The sequence below is a fragment of the Hypanus sabinus genome, chromosome 5 (assembly GCF_030144855.1).
Source record: "Hypanus sabinus isolate sHypSab1 chromosome 5, sHypSab1.hap1, whole genome shotgun sequence".
Lineage (NCBI taxonomy): Eukaryota > Metazoa > Chordata > Chondrichthyes > Myliobatiformes > Dasyatidae > Hypanus > Hypanus sabinus.
Window position 1 is genome coordinate 4,386,665 of NC_082710.1, and position 25,676 is coordinate 4,412,340.

General features: G+C 41.0%; 1 long non-coding RNA gene across 2 annotated transcripts in view; it reads left to right on the top strand.

The window, feature by feature from the left end:
- The first annotated feature begins 4,995 nt into the window (after positions 1-4,995).
- LOC132393638 (uncharacterized) overlaps positions 4,996-25,676 on the top strand; it is a 30,495-nt gene continuing 9,814 nt past the window's right edge. Inside the window, exons 1-3 of one of the 2 annotated variants that reach the window (XR_009512013.1) lie at positions 4,996-5,104; positions 5,270-5,383; positions 6,911-7,122. This is a non-coding gene — a long non-coding RNA (uncharacterized LOC132393638). Of the gene's footprint in view, positions 5,105-5,269; positions 5,384-6,910; positions 7,291-25,676 lie in introns of those variants that run through there. The other variant, XR_009512012.1, reaches the window with a different exon arrangement.

Genomic DNA, 25,676 nt, shown 5'->3' on the forward strand with positions numbered 1-25,676 from the left:
GATAATCACTTTACTTTGTAAACAGGACCTAGTCAACTACTTAATGACGTCTTCCTGCAGCCACCATTCTGTTATCAAACTGTAGTTTTACTGGTAACCTGGTCAACTGAAAACATAAAAACTGCTCAGGTCGAACACCTTTGACTGGTCTCCTGGTGCACACCAGTTTTTAATAAATCACCCATTCTTTCAAACAACTTGTTTGTGCTTTCAGTTTGCTTCTACAGAGTATTTACAGTTTGGAATAACTTTATTAAATTTGAATGGAGGAGTGATGTAATCAAAGTAATCCTCAAATTATAACCTCACTGGAATAAATATTTGGAACACCACAAGGATGTCCTTGAGTCTCTGGGAGCAGAGCATGGTTGTTGTTGTTATGTGGATAAATATAGTAGCCAGCTCAGACAGGGCAAGATGCCAAAAGCAGCAAGGAATTGGATAATCAGTTAATTCAGCTTTGGCAAAGGGGTAGTTTCATTGAGTGATATTGAGAAAGGTAAGCAAAGGCTTCATGTGGTCTGTACCCAGATACACTGAGATCCTTTACTCCCAGTTGATGAAAGGTCAGCAGGCCTTTGCTGGGCAGAGGAAACACTTCAAAGATCACATCAACATTAGTTTGAGGACTCAGTAGATGCTCAAGAAGGAGTTGGGTTGCATGAGAGTGACCTCCTCTGTGCCACAGAAAACAAGCAGCAGCTGCAAAGGGGAGGCCGAACAACCAGAAGATCCGACCACTAACCCCAGCCACCCCTTACTCGTGTCCACTCTGCATCAGAATATGTGAATCCTGGTTTGGCCTCTACAGCCACTTGAGGATCCACCAACAGACAAGCCCATAGGAGAACATCAAACTCGACTCAGATTCAAAGTTCAAAGTAAATTTACATTGGACAACAATGATTTTGCTTCCTGAATACTTTTGTGTGTATCTAAGAAAATATAAAACATAAGAAAATATAAGAAATAGGAGCAGGAGGAGGCCATCTGGCCCATCGAGCTTGCTCCGTCATTCAACAAGATCAAGGCTGACCTGGCTATGGACATATCTCCACCGACCTGTCTTTCTCCCATAACCCTTAATTCCCCTCTTATGCAAAAATCTATCCAACCTTTTCTTAAATATATTTACTGAGGTAGCCTCCACTGCTTCATTGGGCAGAGAATTCTACAGATTCACCACTCTCTGGGAAAAGCAGTTCTTCCTCATCTCTGTCCTAAATCTCTTCCCCTGAATCTTGAGGCTATGTCCCTTATCTAGTGGATTTTAGGCTGCTAATCATGAAACTCACCATGACATTTCCTTATACTGCACCATTTTTTTGAAATTGGTCCTGCTGCTGTAAAACAAAACATACAGTCTGCCAGTGATTCTGGTTCTGGTTCCTTTTATTGACCATTCTTGACCATTCTTGAGAGATGACAGAAGATGTTACAGCATGGCATCAAAATCCTCATAGCTCAGCAACTGAGATGGACTTCCACAGACATCCAACCCATTGCTTTTTAACCCGTAGTCTTCATGTATCATTAGAATCATAGAGCACTGCAGCATAGAAACAAGCCCTTCAGCCCATGTAATTCATGGTGAATGATTGATCTGCCTAGTGCCATCAACCTGTACCCCCAAACCCTTCCCATCCATTTACCTGCTCAAATTCCTGTTAAATATTGAAACTGAACCTGCTGGCAGCACATTCCACACTCTCATCATTCTCTGAGTGAAGAGGTTCCCCCTCAGGTTGTCCTTAAATATTTCACCTTCCACCCTTAACCCATACTTATATAACCATATAACAATCACAGCACGGAAACAGGCCATCTCGGCCTTCCTAATCCGTGCCGAACTCTTAATCTCACCTAGTCCCACCTACCCGCACTCAGCCCATAACCCTCCACTCCTTTCCTGCCCATATACCTATCCAATTTTACCTTAAATGACACAATTGAACTGGCCTCTACTACTTCTACAGGAAGCTCATTCCACACAGCTATCACTCTCTGAGTAAAGAAATACCCCCTTGTGTTTCCCTTAAACTTTTGCCCCCTAACTCTCAAATCATGTCCTCTCATTTGAATCTCCCCTACTTCTCAATGGAAACAGCCTATTCACGTCAACTCTATCTATCCCTCTCAAAATTTTAAATACCTCGATCAAATCCCCCCTCAACCTTCTACGCTCCAATGAATAGAGACCTAACTTGTTCAACCTTTCTCTGTAACTTAAGTGCTGAAACCCAGGTAACATCCTAGTAAATCGTCTCTGCACGCTCTCTAATTTATTGATATCTTTCCTATAACTTGGTGACCAGAACTGTACACAATATTCCAAATTTGGCCTTACCAATGCATTGTACAATTTTAACATTACATCCCAACTTCTGTACTCAATGCTCTGATTTATAAAGGCCAGCGTTCCAAAAGCCTTCTTCACCACCCTATCTACATGAGACTCCACCTTCAGGGAACTATGCACTGTTATTCCTAGATCTCTCTGTTCCACTGCATTCCTCAATTCCCTACCATTTACCCTGTATGTTCTATATGGATTATTCCTGCCAAAATGTAGACCCTCACACTTCTCAGCATTAAACTCCATCTGCCAACGTTCAGCCCATTCTTCTAACCGACATAAATCTCCCTGCAAGCTTTGAAAACCCACCTCATTATCCACAACACCTCCTACCTTAGTATCATCTGCATACTTACTAATCCAATTTACCACCCCATCATCCAGATCATTTATGTATATTACAAACAACATTGGGCCCAAAACAGATCCCTGAGGCACCCCGCTAGTCACCGGCCTCCATCCCGACAAACAATTATCCACTACTACTCTCTGGCATCTCCCATCTAGCCACTGTTGAATCCATTTTATTACTCCAGCATTAATACCTAACGACTGAACCTTCTTAACTAACCTTCCATGTGGAACTTTGTCAAAGGCCTTGCTGAAGTCCATATAGACTACATCCACTGCCTTACCCTCGTCAACATTCCTCGTAACTTCTTCAAAAAATTCAATAAGGTTTGTCAAACATGACCTTCCACGCACAAATCCATGCTGGCTACTCCTAATCAGATCCCGTCTATCCAGATAATTATAAATACTATCTCTAAGAATACTTTCCATTAATTTACCCACCACTGATGTCAAACTGACAGGTCTATAATTGCTAGGCTTACTTCTAGAACCCTTTTTAAACAATGGAACCACATGAGCAATACGCCAATCCTCCGGCACAATCCCAGTTTCTAATGACATCTGAAAGATCTCCGTCAGAGCTCCTGTTATCTCTACACAAACTTCCCTCAAGGTTCTGGGGAATATCCTGTCAGGACCTGGAGATTTATCCACTTTTAATTTTCTTAAAAGCGCCAGTACTTCCACCTCTTTAAGTGTCATAGGTTCCATAACTTCCTTACTTGTTTCCCACACCTTACACAATTCAATATCCTTCTCCTTAGTGAATACTGAAGAGAAGAAATCGTTCAAAATCTCTCCCATCAACCTCGGCTCCACACATAGCTGACCACCCTGATTCTCTAAGGGACCAATTTTATCCCTCACTATCCTCTTGCTTTTAATATAACTGTAGACTTCTATCTCATCCAACTTCAGTAGAAATAAGTCTGCTTGCATTTACACTATCTATGCCCCTTATAGTTCTGAATACCTCATTCTCCTATGCTCTGGGATATAAAGCCCTAACCTATTCAACTTTTCCCTATTACTCAAGTCCCAGCAATATCCTTGTAATTGTCTCCACACTCCTTCAATCTTATTGGTATTTAGTCTGTAGGTAGGATACCAGGACTGCACACAATAGCCTAGATTAGGCCCCACCAACATTTTATACAGCTTCATCATAACATCCCAACTTCTGTACTTAGGACTTTGATTTATAAAGACCAATGTGCCAAAAGCTTTCCTTACAACCTTACCATTGCTTGCTGTTTCTTGGGTTTGCTGCAGTTCCTCCATTAATGGAGGTACCTACCTGCTCTAGTCAAAAAGCTTCTCTGATTTTTGAAGTACAGTGGATTCCAGTTAATTGGGCCATCGATTCATTGGGGCAAACATTTATTTGGCTTAACTCTTTGGGAACAAAAATAAATTGTGAAAATAGTCAGAATTCCCTTCGCTTATTTGTGATTCCATGCCACTTAATTGGGACAGGAGACTGTTGAATAGTTTCTAACTAGTGTCAGTCACGTGCACTTGTGTGGCTGTTAGACACTACACCAGATTTAAAGAGAGCAATTTTTAAATAGCATCAGTTGCATGTGTTTGTGTTCAATAACAATGACTGCTGTCACTGACAGTAAGACAATTCAGAACTGTTTTATTCACTGCCATTTTAAGCATTCAGACTTGGAGATGTCAAAAAAGGCCAGGAGTGAAAATGAAACAATTTCACAACTTCAACAAGTTAGGTACTACGAAGAATTTGAAGGGTTAGATGATCATCTTGAATGTTAGAATGGAAATGAAGATTTTGCAAATGCATTCATCAAAAGTATTGTATGAAGCAGCCCATTATCCATGTTAGGCGTTTGTGCTAATTTAGTTTATTTACAGTCAATCAACAGAGCATGGCAGCATACACTGGAGGAATTCCTCCATCGATGACTACTAGGAACTAATGCACAATTTTATGGTACATTAGTAGTATTGATAGTATTCTAATTTGTTCTGTATTTCAATTAAATCCACAAGTTGTTACTCAGTTTATCTCTGTAACTGCTTCCATGAAACTTGGCTAATTGGTCCAAAATATACTGGTCCCGATGAGTCACAATTAACCAGAATCCATTGTAATTTATTTAGCAAAGGCCTTCTTTAACTGGCAGTGGTGAGCTGTGATAAATCATTGGAATCTTGTCTTCTCAGTAGCACATAAGAAATGTTCAGCAGTTATCAGGCACTGTCTTGCCTTATGCAATTTCTCATTCATCCATTTCAAGCTACTGATTGATCAGCTTAATTCTCCTGCCACGTAATGTCAACGGAAGGGCTTGCCATAGCAATACCGTTGCACCTAAACTCTTTGGCTCAATACTTCTGAAGGAGGCATTCAGGAAGCATTTTTGTGAGGTAGAACAATATTCTTCCTAGATCTCCAGAAAGTAATGCTGTGTTTTAATGTTATCACCAACCCATTGTGTTTATTGAAAAGCTCTTATGATGACAGTTATGTTAGGAGTTTGATTGCGTACTTCATTTGTAAATGTCATACATATGCAGCATTTCATTTTGCAGTTAAAAGGAAGGTAACTGACATGCAGGCTGATATATCGTCTGTACAGTACGGAACGTGGCTGGATGGAACTAGAGTATATTGTCTGAATGGTGAAAGGTTAACATTTTTGCAAGGTATAATTTATTCTCGATAAAATTTTATAGAAATTCAGCATCAGCAATAAATCTTTTATGAAACTGCAAAAGTAAGACAAAAGCTTTTATTTTTAACTTTAGCATTATTCTTCTAGATACAAAGGCATAAATTTCAGCTGTAAAGAAAGCTGGCAAAATATCCTCTGCTCTGTGGCCAAATTAGATACATAAAGACTGGGGAATATTTATCCATAGTTTCAGTGCAATTTCAGTACCCATTACCTGTTCAGATATGCATCTGTTTCCTCAGAGTCCACTCAGCCCTAGAACCCATAAACATATATACAGAACTGATACACCATCAATAACTCACTCTGAGACGTAAAGGCGAGATATCGGCTTTTATTGACTGGAAGAAGGAACAAGCAGTGAGTGACCACCATACTACATCCTAGAGACTGAGAGGCCGGGCTCAGGTCTCAATTGCCTTTATACAGGGGTCTGTGGGAGGAGCCACAGGAGCAGTCAACAGGGGGCGTGTCCAGACAGGTATATGTAGTTCACCACAAGAACAGTGCCAGAAAAGGGCCAATATCATCATGAAGGATCCCACACACCCTGCTCATGAATTGTTTGTCCCTCTCCCATCAGGGAGGAGGCTGCGTAGCATCCACACCAGGACCATCAGACTCAAAAACAGTTACTTTCCCCAAGCAGTAAGGGGAACTGCTTGAGAATCAACTGCTCCGCCCACTAACTCCACCACTACAGTACTTCATTATTTCCCATCAGTCATCTTATGTACAGCCTAGAGTCACTTTATGACATACAATCAATCTATGTTTAAAAGACACCTTATGTGTTTATGTTATTGTTTGCTTCATTATTGTTGTGTTCTTTATCTGTTGTGGTTTTTTGGTGCTGCATCAGGTCCAGAGTAACAATTACTTTATTCTCCTTTACACTAGTGTTCAGGAAATGACATTAAACAATCTTGAATCTGAATCTTGAATCTTAAATCTTGAATAATTTTATTTATTGATTGACTGATTGATTTTTATTGAGATAAAGGGCAGAATAGGCCTCTCCGGCCCTTTGAATCACACTGCCCAGAAATCCCCCAATTTAATCCTAGCCTAATCACTAGACAATTTACAATGACAAATTAACCTACCAACCTATCAAGTTGGTAACCTACTTATCCAGGCCAGAAATATCCAGTAGAACCCATTGACAGAAAATCTGCAGAAACAAGCACTGATGCATGGATTGGCAGATTTTTTAACAATACTGATTGTTCACATGCTATCATCATACATGTTTGTTTCTACCAGAAATTGTCAGGCTGCATGGGAGTTTCACTTGTCTTCTTCAAGCATTTAAACTTGACCGCAAAAGAATCAGGCATTGTTTTCGTGGTTATCAGAAAAATTATCAACACAGCATCTGATGCCCTGTGAGGAAATAAAAATGATTTTGTTTTCGGTAACTATTTTTAAACATAAAGTTATTGGAACATAATTCTTTATATTCAGTAAAGTATATATTTGTTTCGATGTCTTACAGAGGAAACAAATAGTCCATGAGTCCATATGAGATCAAGGAGCCCCATCATCCAGGCCATGCTCTCTTCTTGCTGCTACCATCAGGAAGGAGATACAGAAGCCTCGGGTCCCACACCACCAGGTTTGGGAATAGGTATTACCCTACAACCATCCAGCTCCTGAACCAGAGAGGATAAGTTCACTCACTTCAACACTGAACTGATCACTTTCAAGGTCTCTGCAACTCATGTTCTCAGTTTTCTTTTATCTTTTTTTAATACTTGCTTTTTTTTTGAATGTGCACATTTTTTCAGTCTTTGTGTGTAATTTTTCATTGATTTTATTGCACTGTTTTGTTCTACAATGAAAGCCTGCAAGAAAATGAATCCTTTTGTTGTATCTGCTGACATATATATACTTTGATTAAAAAAAAGTTTGAACATTGAACTTTGAAATTTGAGCAGAAGTTGGCCATTTTCTCATCGAGTCAGCTCCACCATTCCATCATGACTGATTTATTATCTCTCTCAACCCCATTCTCCTGCCTTCTCCCTGCAACCTTTGAAGCTCTGACTAATCAAGAACCAGGGTTGAAACATCTAATACTAGAGTGTATGCATTGAAGGTGAGGGGGGTAGGTTCAAAGGGGATATGAGGGGTAAGTTTTTCACTCAGAGAGTGGTGGATGCTTGGAATGTGCTGCTTGGTATAATGGTAGAGGCAAATACATTGGAAGCTTTAAGAGATTTTGGGATTGATATGGGCATGGTATAGGTAGGAGGGATTAATATTTGGGTGTTTTTGATTTGCCGTTTAGCTGGTTTGGCACAACGCTGTGGGCCGAATAGCCTGTCCCTGTACTCTGTTGTTCTATGTTCTATATAACCAAGCAACCCCCACGTTAAACTCCTCTCTGCTAGATTATATATTACATTGAACTGCTGCTGCTAAGTTAACAAATTTCACGTCACATGCCAGCGAAAGTAAACCTGATTCTGATTTAAATTTGACATGATTTCCAAGGAATTGCAGATCAGGATTGAAATAATATTCTGGCCTTTATTGTAAAAGATTATTAGCTCAGGCACAAACATTATGGAGAACCCTGGGAAGACAACAGTGGCATTGGCAGGTTTGTGCAGAGGTCTGGTCTCAATTACTTATGAAGGGTTGGTTTGTTCTGTGCCATGCATTATGACATGGGCAATCATGGTCTTTCCATGACCTAGACTGTTCTTGGCAAATTTTTCTGCAGAATTGGTTTGCCATTGTCTTCTTCTGGGCAGTGTCTTTACAAGATGGGTGATCCCAGCCATTATTCAATACTCTTCAGAGATTGTCTGCCTGGCATCAGTGGTCACATAACCAGGACTTGTGATGTGCACCAGCTGCTCATATGACCATCCACCACCTGCTCCCATGGCTTCACATGACCCTGATTGGGGGTCTAAGCAGGTGCTACTCCTTGCTCAAGGATGACCTGCAGGCAGCGGAGAGAAGGAGCACCTTACACATCCTTTGGTGGGTACAGTAAAGATAAAGGAAGTACTGTGTTATTGTGTTAGTTGAAGTGAAGTCATACAAACTGGGCAGTAACTCTCAGTCATTCAGAAACACGAGTCATGATCACATTGAAGTACACAATATTTATGTTGGGCTTGACAGGGTTGATACAGTTTTTGATGTTTCTTTTCAGCCTGGGGTGTACATAGCAAGGGCTGTAGATTCAAAATAAAGGTTTGGACATGCAGGATAGAAAGCAACAGAAATTTCTTCATCAAAGAAAGCAAGTCTTTGGAATTAACTGTTCAAGTGTGAAGGCTCAATTGCTTACAAGTTCACTAAAGAGAGAACTTTATTCTCTCTTTATATTAGCCAATATTTCCAATATTGGCCATCATAGAGTCATATTGGGACCTGTCCATACTGAGCAAAATGCTCAGTTAAACTTTATATTTGGACAATTATGCCTCTAAACCAGTGGTTCCCACATTTTTAATGGCATGGACCAATACTATTAAGGAGGAAATCCATGGACATCAGGTTAGAAAACTCTGATCTAATGCCTGGTCTGGAAATTTCACCATCTCGGATCGGAAGGCCCTGCAGCGGATGGTGAGATCAGCTGAGAAGATCATCTGGGTCTCTCTTCCCACCATTACGGACAGTTACAATACCCTTTGTATCTGCAAAGCAAACAGCATTGTGAAGGACCCCACACACCCCTCATACAATCTCTTCTCTCTCCTGCCGTCTGGGCAAAGGCACTGAAGCATTCGGGCTCTCACGACCAGTCTGTTTAACAGTTTCTTCCCCTAAGCCAGGGGTCGGCAACGTTTACCACTAAAAGAGCCAATATGGACCCATTTCCCACAGAAAAGAAAACACTGGGAGCCACAAAATGAAATAACACTGCATACAACGGGGTTTTTTTTTGCCTTTATGCTATGTATAAACAAACTATAATGTGTTGCATTTTTGAAATTGATGAACTCCTGCAGAGAAAACGAAATTACATTTCTGCATGCAGCAAGAACATTTTGAACTCCGAAAAAAAGACGTTGGGTTGAAGGTTACTACATAGGTAGCCTACCTTGGATCGAAGAATTAAAAGAATGCGCGCACTGGCGGGTGTCAGGCATTGGCAGTGGTGATGTATATTAATAGCGATAAAAAACACGTTGTAGCGGTGTAGCGCTACACGCAGCGCTAAAATAAAGACTGCAGTCAAAGGTAACTTTATTCGAACTAAACAGCCTTGCTTTAAAGCCTTCCTCAACCCGCCCCCCCCCCCCCCGTGGGTGCGGATGCTCCAAAAGACACGTACTCACAAACCCCCGTAGGCTATCTCCCTTAGTCGGAACGGTGGCTAATTGTGAGCCGTTTCGGATGTGCCAGGAAACGGTGTCTCCGCAAAGTTTTCATATTGTACAAGATCACCATAATCTTCAAATTTCGAATTACATTTCAAAAGCTAACAAACCACGGGGAGCCGCATCACAGAGATCAAAGAGCCGCATGTGGTTCTGGAGCCGCAGGTTGCCGACCTCTGCCCTAAGCTATCAGACTCCTCAATACCCAGAGACTGGACTGACACCAAGTTACTGTTTTTTTTTAAGTTGCCTTCTGTTGGTTTTTAAAAGCTTCACAATCTTCTAACTTTCCATTCATTTTTGCTATATTATATGCCCTCTCTTTGTTGTCTTTGACTTCCCTCATCAGCCACAGTTGTCTCATCTTCCCTTTAGAATACTTTTTCATGTTTGGGACGTATCATTCCTGTGTCTTCTGATCTGCCCCCAGGAACTCCAGCCATTGCTGTTCTGTTCTCATCCCTGCAAATGTCTAGCTAGCTCCTCTTCCTACTTCTGTAAACCCCTTTACTCCGCTGTAATACTGATATGTCTGACTTTATCTTCTTCCTCATAAACTACTGAGTGAGTTCCATCTTATTATGATCACTGACTCCTAAGGGTTCCTTTATCTTAAGCTCCCTAATCAAATTTAGCGCATCTACACAACACCTAATCCAAAATTGTCTTTCCTCTCCTGGGTAGCCACAAGTTGCTCTGAAAAGCTATCTAGTAGATATTCTACAAATTCTCTCTCTTGGGATCCAGCACCAACCTAATTTTCCCAATCTACCTGTGTAGAACCATAGAACATTACAGCACAGAAACAGGTCTTTTGGCCCTTCTTGCCTGTGCCCCATTGAAATCCCCTATGACTATTGTAACATGACCCTTATTACATGTCTTTTCTATGTCCCATTGAAATTTATATCACACATCCTGGTTACTGTGTGGGTGCTTGTATACAGCTCCCATCAGTGTCTTTTTTACTCTTGCAGTTTCTTAACTCAATCCACAGGATCCTACATTTTCTGATCCTATGTCAACACTTTCTAAGAATTTGATTTCATATTTTAACCAACCAGCCCCTCTTCCTACCCACCTGTCCTTTCAATACAATGTGTATCCTTGGATGTTAAGATCCCGACTGTGATCTTCTTTCAGTGATGCCCACAAAGTCATACCTATCAATCTCTAACTGTGCTACAAGACCATTTACCTTATTCCATATACTGTGTGCATTCAGTTTAGTCATAGATTCATCATCCTTTTCGATTTTGGCCCCTTGTTATACTTCATCTCATGTAACTGACTGCAATTTTGCCCTATCATCTGTTTGTCCGTCCTGTCAGTCTTATTTAACCCCAGCTTAATCACAATTAACCTACTAACTGGTCTAACTTTGGACTGCGGGAGGTAAATGGAGGACATGAAGAAAGCAACGCACTCCACGGTGAGGATGTACAAACTTCTTACAGACAGTGCTGGAATTGAACTTCAAACTCCAATACTCTGAGCTGAAATAGTGTTGTGCTAACCTCTACACCTTCTATTGCATTTCCGTCAATCACTTCCTCCGGCACTTTTTTTCCATACACATGTCACCCTCGGCACTGTGAGAGCATCTGAGGGGGTCAGGGGAGATGAGATTAAGTTGGATGCTGAGATCAAAGATCAGAATAAGAATCAAGTTTCAAGATTCAGGGTTGTTTAAAGTCACTTCCTGTATACAAGTGTAAGGAGAACAAAATAATTATTACCCCAAATCTGATGTAGCACTGAAAAAAAACAAAAGATAAAGAAAACAATAATAATAAAATCATCAGAATAAACATAAATAAATAAGATAGCTTATATACATAAATTGATGGTATGTCCATAAAGTGACACTAGGCTGTACATAAGGTGACTGATGGGATATGATAAAGTAGTGATGGAGTTAGTGGGTGGAAGTGTTGATCAGCCTTACTGCTCGGGGAAAGTAACTGTTTTTGAGTCTGGTGGTCCTATCTTGGATGCTATGTATCCTCCTCCCTGATGGGAGTGAGACAAGCAGTCCATGAGCAGGGTGGGTGGGATCATTCATGAAGTTACTGGCCCTTTCCTGGCGCCTTTCTGTACACATGTCCTTGATGGTGGGTAGGCTGATGCCAGTGATGCAGTGATTAGTTTTGACTACCCATTGGAGAGCCTTCCTGTCTGCTGCCATGCAGATTCCATACCAAGCACTGATGCAGCTTGTCAGGATGCTCTCTACTGTGCATCTGTAGAATGACATGAGTGTAGATGTACAAAGTCCAGCTCTCTTCAGCCTCCTCAGAAAGTAAAGGGTTTGATGAGCTCTCCTGATTGTGTAGGATGGGTTCTGGCATCATGAGAGGTTGTGTGTGATGTGCGCTCCCAGGAGTTTGAAACTGCTTGCAGTTTCCACTGCTGTTCCTCTGTTTTTAAGTGTGTGTGAGCAATGCAAGATTTATTGTCACTGATGTAAGGCATAAATTGTAGACAGGAGAAAGAAAGCAGATGCTGGCAATCCAAAGCAACACACACAAATGGCTGGGGGATCTCAGCATCTGAGAATAAACAACCATTCAATATTTCATGCCGAGACCCCTTATCGGGTTTGGAAAGGAAGGGGGAAGATGCCAGCATCAAAATGGGAAGAAGGATAGCTGGAAGTGATACCTGAAGCCAGATGGATGGGAAAGGTAAAGGACTGGAGAGGAATGAATCTGATAAGAAAGCGGACTGGACCATGGGAGGAAGGAAAGGGGGAGGGGACCCGGGCAAGATGATTGAGAAGAGGCAAGAAGCCAGAGTGAGGAATAGAGGAGGAGGAAAAGTATTTTTACTGGAAGGAGAAATTGATATTCCTGCCACCAGGTTGGAGGCTACCCAGATGGAATATAAGATGCTGCTCCTCTACCCTGAGAGTGGCCTCGTCGTGGCAGAAGAGGAGGCTATGGACTGACATGTTGGAATAGGAATGGGAATTGGAATTAAGATGTTTGGCCATCGGGAAGTTCCATGTTTGGCGGATGGGACAGAGGTGCTCAACGAAGCGGTTCCCCCTAATTTGCGTAGATGAAGCAGTATTGGGATCACCGGATATGATAGACGACAGAATGGTATGAATTATGTTGTTTTGTGACAGCAGTACAGTACAAAGACACGAAATTGCTCTCATTTTCAAAAATAAATTAATAGTGCAAAATAAAGGAATACAAAGGTAGTGTATATTGGTTCATGGACAGTTCAGAAATCTGATGGAGGAGGGGAAGAAGCTGTTTTTGAATTACTGAGTGTGTCTAAGAACATCCAAGACCTTACTGACTGATGGAACAGAAACGAGGCTGCTTCCTCTGCCTGTCTCATACCCTTTTGTTAGCCAACAGGAAATGGAAAGTCAAAAGTATACAGGAGTCAGGCTCCCATAGGGTGGTGCACAGATGTTTGAAATGTTCATGTACGAATTTTCAGGTATTTTCTTTTGATTATGCTATTAAATCTGAACCAGTGCTTTGGCCTTCTAACATTGGTTCCGTGGAAGTGGTTCGACTGAGAAACCAACTGGGTAACAATTGAGAGGAAATGTTAAATTTTAATCTCTCTGAAGTTCAACTCTGTTCAGTATATTTGTGACTAGGGTTCTCTGCTCATTAATATTTAACAAAATCTAAAGCATATTTACACAGAGATCATCATTAACAGCTACAATAACACAAGAAATCTGCCTTCACTCTTTCATTATATGATTCATATAACTATCTTTTTTTCCACATAACTCTCAGTAAATATAAAGAACTGAACTCACTTACAAAATTATTCTCTATCAATAGCACAGACGATTCTAGTCATTATTCTTAACCCTGATCAGCCAGACAGGCAGACAGACAGACATACTTTATTGATCCCGAGGGAAATTGGGTTTCGTTACAGCCGCACCAACCAAGCATAGTGAAGAAATGTAGCAATAGAAAACCATAAATAATTAAATAATAAAAAATAAATTATGCCAAGTGGAAATAAGTCCAGGACCAGCCTATTGGCTCAGGGTGTCTGACACTCCAAGGGAGGAGTTGTAAAGTTTGATGGCCACAGGCAGGAAGGACTTCCTATGATGCTCAGTGTTGCATCTCGGTGGAATGAGTCTCTGGCTGAATGTACTCCTGTGCCTAACCAGTACATTATGAAATGGATGGGAGACATTGTCCAAGATGGCATGTTTGGAAAGTATCCAAAGATACTTTGGGCTACACAGTGGTGAAGTGCTCAGCTGACACAGCTCGGGGTGGCAGAGTTCGGAGTTCAATCCCAGCACCCTCTGTGCATCCTCCCTGTGGATTGCGTGAAGTTACTCCGAGTGCTCCAGTTTCCCCCAGTGGTCCAAAGACATACCGGTTAGTAGGTTAGTTAGTCATTGTCCCGCAGTTAGGTTAGGGTTAAATCAGGGGTCGCTGAGGTGGCACGGCTCGAAGCTCTGGAAAGACTTTCTCTGTGCTGTATCTCAATAAGTCAATAAATTAAGGGGAAAAAATAAAGCGGGCAACCAGGATCCACATTTGAGAACATTGATTGGTATCGCCTGCTGGAAAGTACATGTGTCGACATCAGGTGAAAGCAGAGCTCTGCTCAGCTGTCATCTCTCTCCCCTTGCCAAATAGTTTGCTGACACTCATTGTCCAGGCCCACACATGAAGAATAGCCACTTGGGGAGGGTGCTGGAAGATTGCCACCAAGCATGGATCATAACCCAGCATGGGTTACAGCTTGCCGAAGACTAAAAGAAAATTGTGCAGTCTAGAATGTTTTCAAGCATTTGATGAACACAGATTTCACCTTCAATAAACAATAGAGTTCATTTAACAGAAAGATATTAAAGACATTTCATTATGTGATACTCCACATCTCATCGAAGCAAATTGACATTGTGATAAAGGAAATTCATTTGCAGATTTAGGTCTATAGTGCAAATATTATTCATTTGGCTAAATAACAGTTGTCAGAGTGAAGTTAATTTAGCTAACCTTGACATGCATGGAAATGCCATGCGATGAATTGCTATTGAAAGCCCCAGAAGGTTTGTAATATTTGCAGGATAAACTATAAAAGTCTAACCTTGTGAAAATTAGTTGCTGAGAAGGAAATGATTTCAACACAAGTGGGTGAAAAGCCAATTTATAAACGGTTATCAAATTGTTGGCTTTTAAAATTTTGTATCTATATAACTTTAGCATATGTGATCGTAACAGCAGAGGCATAATATTTATTAAAAAGCGAACTTGGCAAAAGAAAATTGAAGGTTTTATCAGCAGTCAAAAGCGAGTTAATGTAGTTACGTTTGCTTTCTATTCTTGTGCAGAGGGGGAAGTTCATTTTGCCTTAGCTTTAGACAAGCTGGTCACTGCGTCAGACGTAACAGAAATTCAATCATCTTAATGAAAGTGGTATTTCAATGACATTCTGCGCACCAGAGCATCCCAGTGGTACATGGTCATGTATTGTAACCGGGGAAGATTTTACAAATAAATACATAGTAGAGCATGACTTTGTGCATGACCTTCATACCCCGGTGCTGTTGTGGTGGTCACCTGGGTAATGTGATGGCTAAATTTGCCAGCCCCTAACTCTTTCACAAATTACCGACCTGCTTGGAGGCCACACAGTTCAGTGAGTACTGATTTCCACAGATGGCGCACCCATTAGTCCAGGCCTTCTTAATATCCTAACAAAACCAGGATTAAAGAAGAGCATTAATCTCATTAGATTAAAAAGAAGCCAAGTTTTAAAGTGGCTAAGAGCCAAAATTTAAAGAAAGCAAATTGAATTCTTTGATTTGTACACTAATTTAAGTGTTTTGGTCAATATTAAGTAGATACAAGAAGTTTTCTTTTAAAAGCCTAGCGCACTGCATGCTCTCCACAGACTCAAGATTACCAGTAAACAATAACCTGGACATAGACAACCAATAACCGGAGATCACTCTCAAAGGGGCATAAGTACAAAGTACTTGTTTTGATCTTATAATAGGTTTAGGATTTTAATACATCATATGAGTAGCAAAATAAAAGCAGATAATATTTAATTTGCATTTTTATTCACCTTTCAAGAAAATTGGATTTACCTATTAGCAGTCACAGACACATGATTAAAGATGGTAGGCTGATGGAGGATCAAGGATCAACTCTATTGGCCATACACATTTATAGAGGTTAGGAATAAAAAGTACTGCAAAAGTAAGGAAAAAATAGTGAGGTCATGTTCATGGGTTCATTGCCATTCAGAAATCTGACAGCAGAGGGAAGGAAGCTGTTCCTGTGTCATTGAGTATTTGTCTTCAGGCTCCTGCTTGATGGGAGCAATGAGAAGAGGGCATGTCCTTGGTGATGGAGATCCTTCGTGATGGGTGCTGCCTTTTTGAGGCATCGCCTTTTGAAGATGTCCTGGATGATGTAGAATTGAGTGTCCATGATGGAGCTGGCTGAGTTTACAGCATTCAACAGTAATGAAGAAGAATATAAAACATGAACTAAAATAAAATGTGTTTGAATATATAAATACCAGCATATATTTACAATGTAAGCAACATTACAAAAAGTGGCTTCAGGTGCTTACAGTGCAGTGCAGTTTCTGAGGTAATCGATAGAGGGGGGTATGTTAGCTATGTAGAATGGTAATCATTTTAATCTTTTATTCATTTTATTTATAGATAAAGTGTAGAATAGGCCATTCTGGCCTAATAAACCACCCTGCCCAGGAACCCACGAATTTAACTCCAGCTTAACCACGGTACAATTGACAATGACCAGTTAACCTATTAACCGTTATGTCTTTGGACTGTAGGAGGAAACTGGAGCTCCTGAGGAAACCCATGTGCACACAGAGAGGATGTACAAACTTGCTTACAGAGGACACTGGAAATGAACTCCAAACTCCAATGCCCCAAGCTGAAATAGTGTGTTGCTAACCACTGCACTACCATGGTGCCACAAATCTTATCTTATACATGTCAACATGTGCAAAATGCTGAAGGAACTCAGCAGGTTAGGCAGCATCTATGGAAATGAACAAACAGTCAATGTTTTGTTCTGTGACCCTTCTTCAGATTTGAAAAAGAAGGGGGAAGACGGTGGAATAAAAAGATGGGAGTGAGGGGAAGGAGTCTTCTGTACATGACTTCTTGTCCTCATTGGCTTGTGGTAATTTTCAAGCCATATAAAGAATAATAGTAATATTTTCATGTATTTAAAAATATAGATTTTGAAATTATCAGGTTAATCAAGAATTAACTTGAAGCCTTTTCCATTGAAGAGACTTATTTTAACATTCATGTACGAACACTTTAGTTCAGAGTCAGGATTTAGTTTGAGAGTTGTGAGTTGCTAGTTAGAAAAAGTCTCTGAATTTCAATACCATATTGAAGCATTGCCATGTCAAGCAGGGAAACAAGCCCTTTCGCCCATCAGATTCAAGCAAAGGTTTTTGCCTGTCTACACCAATCCCATTTGCTCACATCTGTCCATCCTTCTATACATTACTGATTATTGTATCCAACTGAATGTCTCTTAAACAAGGTTTAAGTACCGTCACCCTGTCCGCCACCAAAGGTGTGTTTTCCCGATGGTCCCCCATTTCAATTCAGCTTCCTATTTCCACCATGACAGATCTGTCCATGGCCTCTTCTGCCACCATAATGAGGTTGGAGGAGAAACGCTTCATATTCTGTCCAGGTAGCCTCCAACCCAATGCCATGAACAATGATTTCTTTAACTTTTGATCATTTATCCCCCTTTCTCTTCTCTCTTTTTTCCATTCCCCATTCTGGCTTCCCTTCTTGTCACCTGCCTATCAAATGCCGCTGGTGCTCCTCCTACTTCCCATTCTCCTATGGTCCACCTCTACCAAATCTCCTCTTGATTCTTTATGTTCTAAAGAATACAGTCCAAGCCTATTCAATCTTTCCATATTACTCAGGTCCTCCAAACCCAGAAACACCCTTGTGAATGTTCTCTGTACTCTCTCAACCTTGCTTGCATCTCTCCTGTAGGTAGGTGACCTAAACTGCACACAATACTCCAAATTTGGCCTCACTAACGTCTAATACAACTTCAACATAACATCCCACCTACAACACTCAATACATTGATTTATGAAGGTCAATGTGCCAAAACCTTTTATTACAACCCTATTTACCTGTGATGCCACTTTCAATAAACTATGGACCTGTATTCCCAAATTCCTTTGTTCTACCACACTCTTCAGTGCTCTAACTCTCACTTGTCTGCATTAAGTTCCATCTGCCAATTTTCAGCCTGTTTTTCCAGCTGGTCCAGATCCTACTGTACTTAGGTAGGTCCAACCAAGGTAGGTCTTATACAGATGGGCTATTATGTTGAAGTTGTGTAAGACATTGTTGAGGTCTAATTTCGATTATTGCATGTAGTTTTTGTCACCTACCTACAAAAATGATGTAAATAAGGTTGAAAGAGTACAGAAAAAATTTACAAGGATGTTGCTGGGACTGGAGGACCTGAATTATAAGGAAAATTAAACTAGATTAGGACTTTATTCCTAGGAATGTAGAAGACTGAGAGGAGATTTGACAGAGGTATACAAAATTATAAGGCGTATACATAGGATAAATGCAAGCAGGCTTTTTCCACTAAGGTTGGGTGATACTACAACTAGAGGTCATGACCTATGGGTGAAAGGTGAAAGGTTTAAGGGGAACATGAGGGGAAACATCTTCACTCAGAGGGTGGTGAGAGTATGGAATGAACACAAATGGGGCATATGAGCTTGATCTCAATGCTTAAGCAAAGTTTGGATAGGTACATGGATTATGGTCTGGGTACAGATTGATGGAAGTAGGAAATGTAAATAGTTTGGCACAGACAAGATGGGCTGAAGGGCCTGTTTCTGTGCTTACTTTTCAATGACTCTTCTTCCCCATTCTGATGTTTGGTCTAAACAACAACTGAACCTCTTGACCATGTCTGTATGCTGTTATGCATTGAGTTGCTGCCAAATGATTGGCAGATTAGGTATTTGCATTAACGAGCAGGTGTACATAATCAAGTGGTCACTGAGTATAATTGTTGCACTGGCTCCTGATCTTTGTTTACTCACGAGTTGCTACCTGCCCAACAGATGGAGGATTGACCAAATCTGCCCTCCAGGAGAGTGTGTCAACAATCTGCATCACACCAATATTCATGTAATAATGATCACCCACTGCCAACAACTAAGTGTGAGTAGAGAGATGTCCAATTGGAACAGAGATGCGGAGGAGTTTCTTTAGCCAGACGATGGTGAAAGGCTGTGGAGACCAAGCCATTGGTTATATTTAAAGCAGAGGTTGATATGTTCTTGATTAGTCAGGGCATCAAAAATTACAGGGAAAATGCAGGAGAATGATCCTGAGAGGGATGTTTAATCAGCCATGATGGAATCATGGAATGGGTCAAACGGCCTAATTCTGCTCCTATGTGTTTTGGTCTTAAGGTCATATTACATTTAGAACCTAGGGTATTTTTCGGCAAGTTGGCTTTTGATATGATTGCCGTTAGGCATTTTCTACTTAATGCAAGTTAACTCCAGGTTATTCCCAAGGATGCACATGGAGACAGACATAAAGTGTTGCTGGCAGATCACCAACTTGGTGAAAGACCCCCTTGCTCAGCCTGAAATTTGTGGCACATTGAGATGTCTGTGGAGGAATGCTGCCAACTGGCACATACCAGACTGTAGGAATATGTGCTGAGAGCTGCTCTGAAGCTCAACGCGGTCACCACGATGTTCGTTGGGGAATGACCACTGTGTGAGGCCACTGGAAAGGAAGGGGCCGGGTTGGGTAAGGAAACCACTCAATTGTTGTACAACCTGAGAGGATCACAGGAGTGCCAGCAATCTATTGGTGTGTAGGAATGTAACACAACAGTACTGAAAACATTGACTACGAATGTAAGAATTTCAATTTGAATGTGCACTTTCAAGTTCTTGTGTCTCAACATCTCTGAGGATCTATCCTGGGCCCAACATATCGATGCAACTACACAGAAAGCACAGCAGTGTCTATACTTCATTAGGAGTTTGAGGAGAATTAGTATGTCACCCAAAAAACTTGCAAATTTCTACAGATGTACGGTGGAGAATATTCTAACTTGTTGCATGGGTGGGGGGAGGCATTGCACAGGATCAAAATAAGCTGCAGTTGTAAACTTAGTTGGTTCCATCAAGGGCACTAACCACTGTAGTATCGAGGACATCTTCAAGGAGCGATGCCTTAAAAAAGCATTAAGGACTCCCAGCACCAAGGTCTTTTTCTCATTGCTTCCATCAGGAAGGAGGTACAGAAGTCTAAAGGCACACACTCAACATTTCAGGAATAGCTCTTTCCCCTCTGCCATTGATTTCTGAAAAGAACATTGAAATCATGAACACTACCTCTCTGTTTTTTAATTTTTATTTTTGCTCTACTTATTTAATTTACGAGGGGTGATTGATAAGTTCGTGGCCTAAGGTAGAAGCAGTCAATTTTAGAAAACCTAGCACATTTATTTTTCAACATAGTCCCCTCCTACATTTACACTTTTTCCAGTGGTCATGGAGTATATGGATCTTGGACCTCCAGAAAGTGTCCACAGCAAGGGTGATTGATAAGTTTGTGGCCTAAGGTAGGAGACCATTTATACAGCTCTCGTTACGTGCACATGCAGTTCAACTCTTTGAGTGACTATGTAGAAAGTTTGAAGTTAATAACTTCGTAAGGCAGTTGTGGCACTTGTTCCACTCGCAAGGATGTGCTAGGAGGGAGATCAGTGGGGAAGGATGAACATTCAAGGGAGTTGGGTCGGGAGCAAAGCAGAAAGTGGGGGGGCAGGGAAAGCTGGTGGCGGCATCCCGCTGCAGATGATGGAAGTTATGGAGAATTATGTGCTGGACAAGGAGGCTGGTGGTTGAGGACAAGAGGAACCCTATCCCTGGTTGGGTGGCAGGAGGGTGGGGTGAGGGCAGATGTGCGTGAAATGGAAGAGGCAGCATTGATGGTGGAAGAAGCAAAGACCCTTTTTTTTGATGAAGGAGAACATCACCTTAGTTCTAGAATGAAACGCCTCATCCTGAGAGCAGATGCAGCAGAGATGGAGGAACTGAGAGAAGAGGATGGTATTTTTACAATAACAAGGTGGGAGAGGTATAGACCAGGTAGCTGTGAAAGTCAGTAGGTTTATAATAGACGTCAGTAGATAAGCTGGCTGCAGAGGTGGAGACAGAGAGATCAAAAAAGGGGAGGAAGGTGTTGGAAATGGACCAGGTAAATTTGAGGGCAAGGTGGAAGTTGGAGGCAAAGGTCAAATGTTTAAAGACAGAAAAGAAAACTGCCATTAGAAGTTTGCCATAAGTGGGCAACTCGCTGTTCTCAAAAACTAAAAGCTTCACTTTCTGTTTTAAGTAAATGAACTTGCTGGTAGGTTAAGAGTTTCCATCAAGTACTCAGTCCCTCACATCCAATTCCCTTGGTCACCTCATCAATCAAATCTAATCATCAGGGCCAGCATAAGGGAGACAATTGTTTTGGAAATGTAAAATTAATAGTTTTTCTACATATGCTAATTTTTGTTTATTGATCACTTACAGAGTAATGGTGTAATGAGGGTCACTTATGAAGCACAAGCCCCTCCATTTTCACATTTTCAGGGTAATATGCTGTTGGACTTGCTGTCTTTCTCAAATGTACACATGGCTGCTTTCCAGAGAATGAATGTAAAGCAGGATCTTTGATGGACTTTATCAACTATTTCTCAGGCTGCTTTGAAAACATTGAGAAAATAAAGTAGGCTTATGGTTTATAGACCAAGGAGTTCGGGGAGGGCTGTGGCAGGGTGGGGAGATGGAAGTATCTCTCATTGGCTGATCATAGGCACAGGCAAGCTCCCCGCCAACCAGGTCATCTTCAAAAGGTGATGTGTCGGAAAGGTGGTATCCATTATTAGGGATCCTCACCTCCCAGAACATGTCTCTCCTCATCAAGGAGGAGGCACACACTCAACATTTCAGCAACAGTTTCTTCCCTTCTGCCATCAGATTTCTGAATGGACAATGAATCCATATACACCACCTCAGTAATTTTTCTCTTTTTGCTCTACTTAATTAATTTAATTAAATTGAATTTTATTACACACGCATTATATAAGAAGATGTGAAGAGAAGTGATTGGAGCTGTGCCGATGCTGGTAGACCATAACTCTTGTAGATGCTTTGCTCCGTTATGTGATGAACTGAGGCTGAGCCTGTTGGCCTGCTCTGGTTACTCTGGGTTTCGTGTCTACTGACCTACTTTCATTCTGAATGCTGTCCTTTGCTTTTATTGTTGGCATGATTTATGTTTCTGCACATTGGGTGTTTGTTGGTCTTTTTTTAATGGGTCCTTCTTGGGTTTCTTGTTTTGTGGCTGCCTGTAAGGAGATGAATTTCCAGGTTCTATAAATGTAATAAGAAATGCAGTTAGAACTACCACCCAATAGAAAAACAAAATTGCAGATTTTCAACATAGTAACATCAAAATATTAACTATGTGCGTAGGCCTCCGTTAGTCTCAATAGTCCATGGATTTGCATCTTGGTAAGTTTCCAGGGCACAAGTCTGGGCAAGGTTTTTTTGTTTCTGGAAGACCGGCAGTTGCCCGAGCTGCAAGTCTCCCCTCTCCATGCAACCGATGTTGTCCAAGGGAAGGGCATTAGGACCCAAACAGCTTGGCACCGGTGTCATTGCAGAGCAATGTGTGGTTAAGTGCCTTGCTCAAGGACACACATGCCGCCTCAGCTAAGGCTCGAACTAGCGACCTTCAGATCACTAGACGAATGCCTTAACCACTTGGCACGCACCATCACCTGTATAACTATGTATACAGGCTTTAGAAAAAATGTCTCTGTAAGATATGCTCCTGTGTTAGAAATGTTCTACTTATTGTAAAGCTATAGAATGGAAATGTTAATCCCATCCATGCTTTGGACTCGAACTTCCGATTTTTAGTGTTGAGGTTGTTGAAGGTCACTACTTCAGGCAACAAAGATAATTTCAAATGTAAGCCATTTGCCTTTGCCACCTGGAGAACTCTGAGCTTTGACAGTTAAATGCATTCTAAGGAAGTACAGTATTTGTGAGTTTTTCCAGGCCTATTGCACTGTGGGCCTGCTCTCTGCTTGCCTCTGACAACTGTCCCTCTCCTGAAGACCATAAGATACAGGAACAGAGTTAGGCCATTCGGCCCATTGAGTCTGCTTCATCATTCCATCATGGCTGATTTACTTTCCCTCTCAACCCCACTCTCCTACCATCTCCCCATAGCCTTTAATACCCTTACTAAGCAAGAACCTATTAAACTCTGCTTTAAATAAACCCAAGAAAAATTGAGGGTTATGTGGGAGGGAAGGGTTAGGCTGATCTCAGAGTATACTAAAAGGTTGGTGCGCCACTGTGGGCTGAATGGTCTGTACTGTGCTGCACTGTCCTATATTCTATGTTCAATATACTACTTCTCAGACACTTACTGATCAATCAGGATCTTGACCCCTGTGTGTCCCTCGTCTTAAACAGCTAGGCCCCAGTTACATTACATTACAGCTCCCAAGGTGACTGATGGGAACAAACACAAGGAAATTCTGGGCTTTAAGAAAGTGAGATATAGCTTCACAAGGAAAAAAAATACATCAGTCACACTTCCCAGGTGTCTCAATTAACCCTTCGTTAATCTGGAACCTCCTGGAGAATCTGAAAGACATCTCAGGGAATGGGAGATGCTATCTGCCACAAAGATTACCATTCTTGACGTGGATCAAAGACAATTCCACATTTTACCCTGGCGATTAGTTGTAATTAAATAAAAGAAGTCTGTTTAAACTTCATTAGCAGACAGACATTTGTTACAGTAGACTGAGCTCCAATCAAGCATTCTAATTCAAAGATAATCCATGTGATCCACAGAAACCTGGTTCCAAAGTATTTCATTTTGCCCCAAGAGGTTTTTCACTTCAGGACCCAGAGTCAATCCTCTGATTCTGAGAATTCAGGAAAGCTGAAGAATATCTCCTTTGTGTTCCATTTACCACTGAGTGCTGAATATAGTTGTAACATCCATTTTAAAGACAATTATCCACATGGTTGAAAACAACACCAGCAAAGTCTAATTTAAATCCTGCAGAGGGTAAATCTTAGTGAGGGTTCAGTCATGGAGAGGGTTCAATGAATATGTATGAGCTGAATCTGATATGACTGTGAGGATATCAATATTCCTGTCAGTAGAGTTTCAAACTTTACTGGATGGTTAGAGTAGTGGAAAGTAATAGTTTTTGTAATAGGGTACACAAAGCAATTACACAATTACGTAATTAGAATTCCAAATGATGCTTAACTGTCTAATCTTGTATTTAATGGTGTGAGGTCAAAGCAAGCATTGTTTGCACATGTAGGAATGACTGTTGACCTTGAGGGTATGAGCAGGGATGCTTGCAAAGGCTGAGGCCATTGTAGCAAAGCTATGACTTTTCATCACTTTTTGCATTCCTTTGTCCCTGACTGATCTGGTCTGAGGCCTGACATTGCACAGCCCAATAACCTCGAGCAGACATGGTTGAAGCCGCAACAAATTCCTTCTTCGCAAACATGCATGAAGATAGGGCGAGATAAAGGCATCTGAAACACTGGTGATGACAAGGCAGCAATTTAACTCTATTATAAGAGTGGATATCTCGCTTTAAGACATTTTAGGCTTTACTAATAAAAACTTGATGGGAAGCTGAAGATAGCAACTTAAATACAGCCTAAACAGCATCATTGTGCTGCACTACCTTTAACTCTTTGATTACTCAGAAGCCTTTTCTGTTTGGTAGTTTGTATAGAATTTGGGTGGCTGCAAATTAAACAGTAAAAATTACAATAACTCTTAGCTTACTTGGATTGCAGTATACACACAGCCACAACTTTATTAGCTACCCTCTGTGTCTCCTGTATCTAATGAAGTGGTTGCCGAGTGCATATTTGTAGCCTTCTGCTGCTGTAGCCCATCCACTTCAAGGTTCGATGTGTTGTGCATTCAGCAATGCTCTTTTACACACCACTGTTGTAACATATCTTCCTGTCAGCTTGAATCAGTCTGGCCATTCTCCTCTGACCTCTCTCATTAACAAAGCGTTTTTCACCTACAGAACTGCCTATCACTGGATTTTTTTTTGCTCAATTCTCTGTAAACTCTAGAGACTATTGTCTGAGGAATTCATTGCCAAAGACAGCTGTGGAGGCCAAGTCAATGAGTATATTTAAAGCATGTTGATAAGTTCTGGATTAATAAGGTTTTCAAAAGTTATAGGGAGAAGGCAGGAGAATGCGGTTGAAAAGAAATAAGTCAGCCATGATGGAATGGTGGAGCAGACACAATGGGCCAAATGGCCTAATTCTGCTCCTATGTCTTTTGGTCTTTTGGGAGGTTATTGCCCAGCAAATTCTGTTGAATAAAGTGTCCAACAAGCAGGTAAAAAGAAGAGTAAGTTGATTTTTCATCTCATAAACAAGACATCATAATGGCTTTTGTGTGAATCATGACATTTTTCCCACTTTTGGAATGAGAAAACTGAAACATATTGAAGCCAGATACATTGAAAGCCTTGAGTCAAATAAACACAGACCAAGCATTTTAAAATTCAAATACCAGCTCACAGTAAATGAAACTCAAAAAGCTAGTCAAACTTTTAAGAATTCTCTTTGAACATGATGTTTAGAGGCTTGACAGAGCATAGTGTAAGGTCATTTTCCTTGTAAAAAACACAAGAAGGTTGTCTGCCTAATTTCAATGTTAGGTGTAAGAAATTTGGTTGTGTGTGTGTGGAAAATGTGATTATTTATTTATTTATATTTAGAGATAAGAGTGCGGAGATTTGTGAC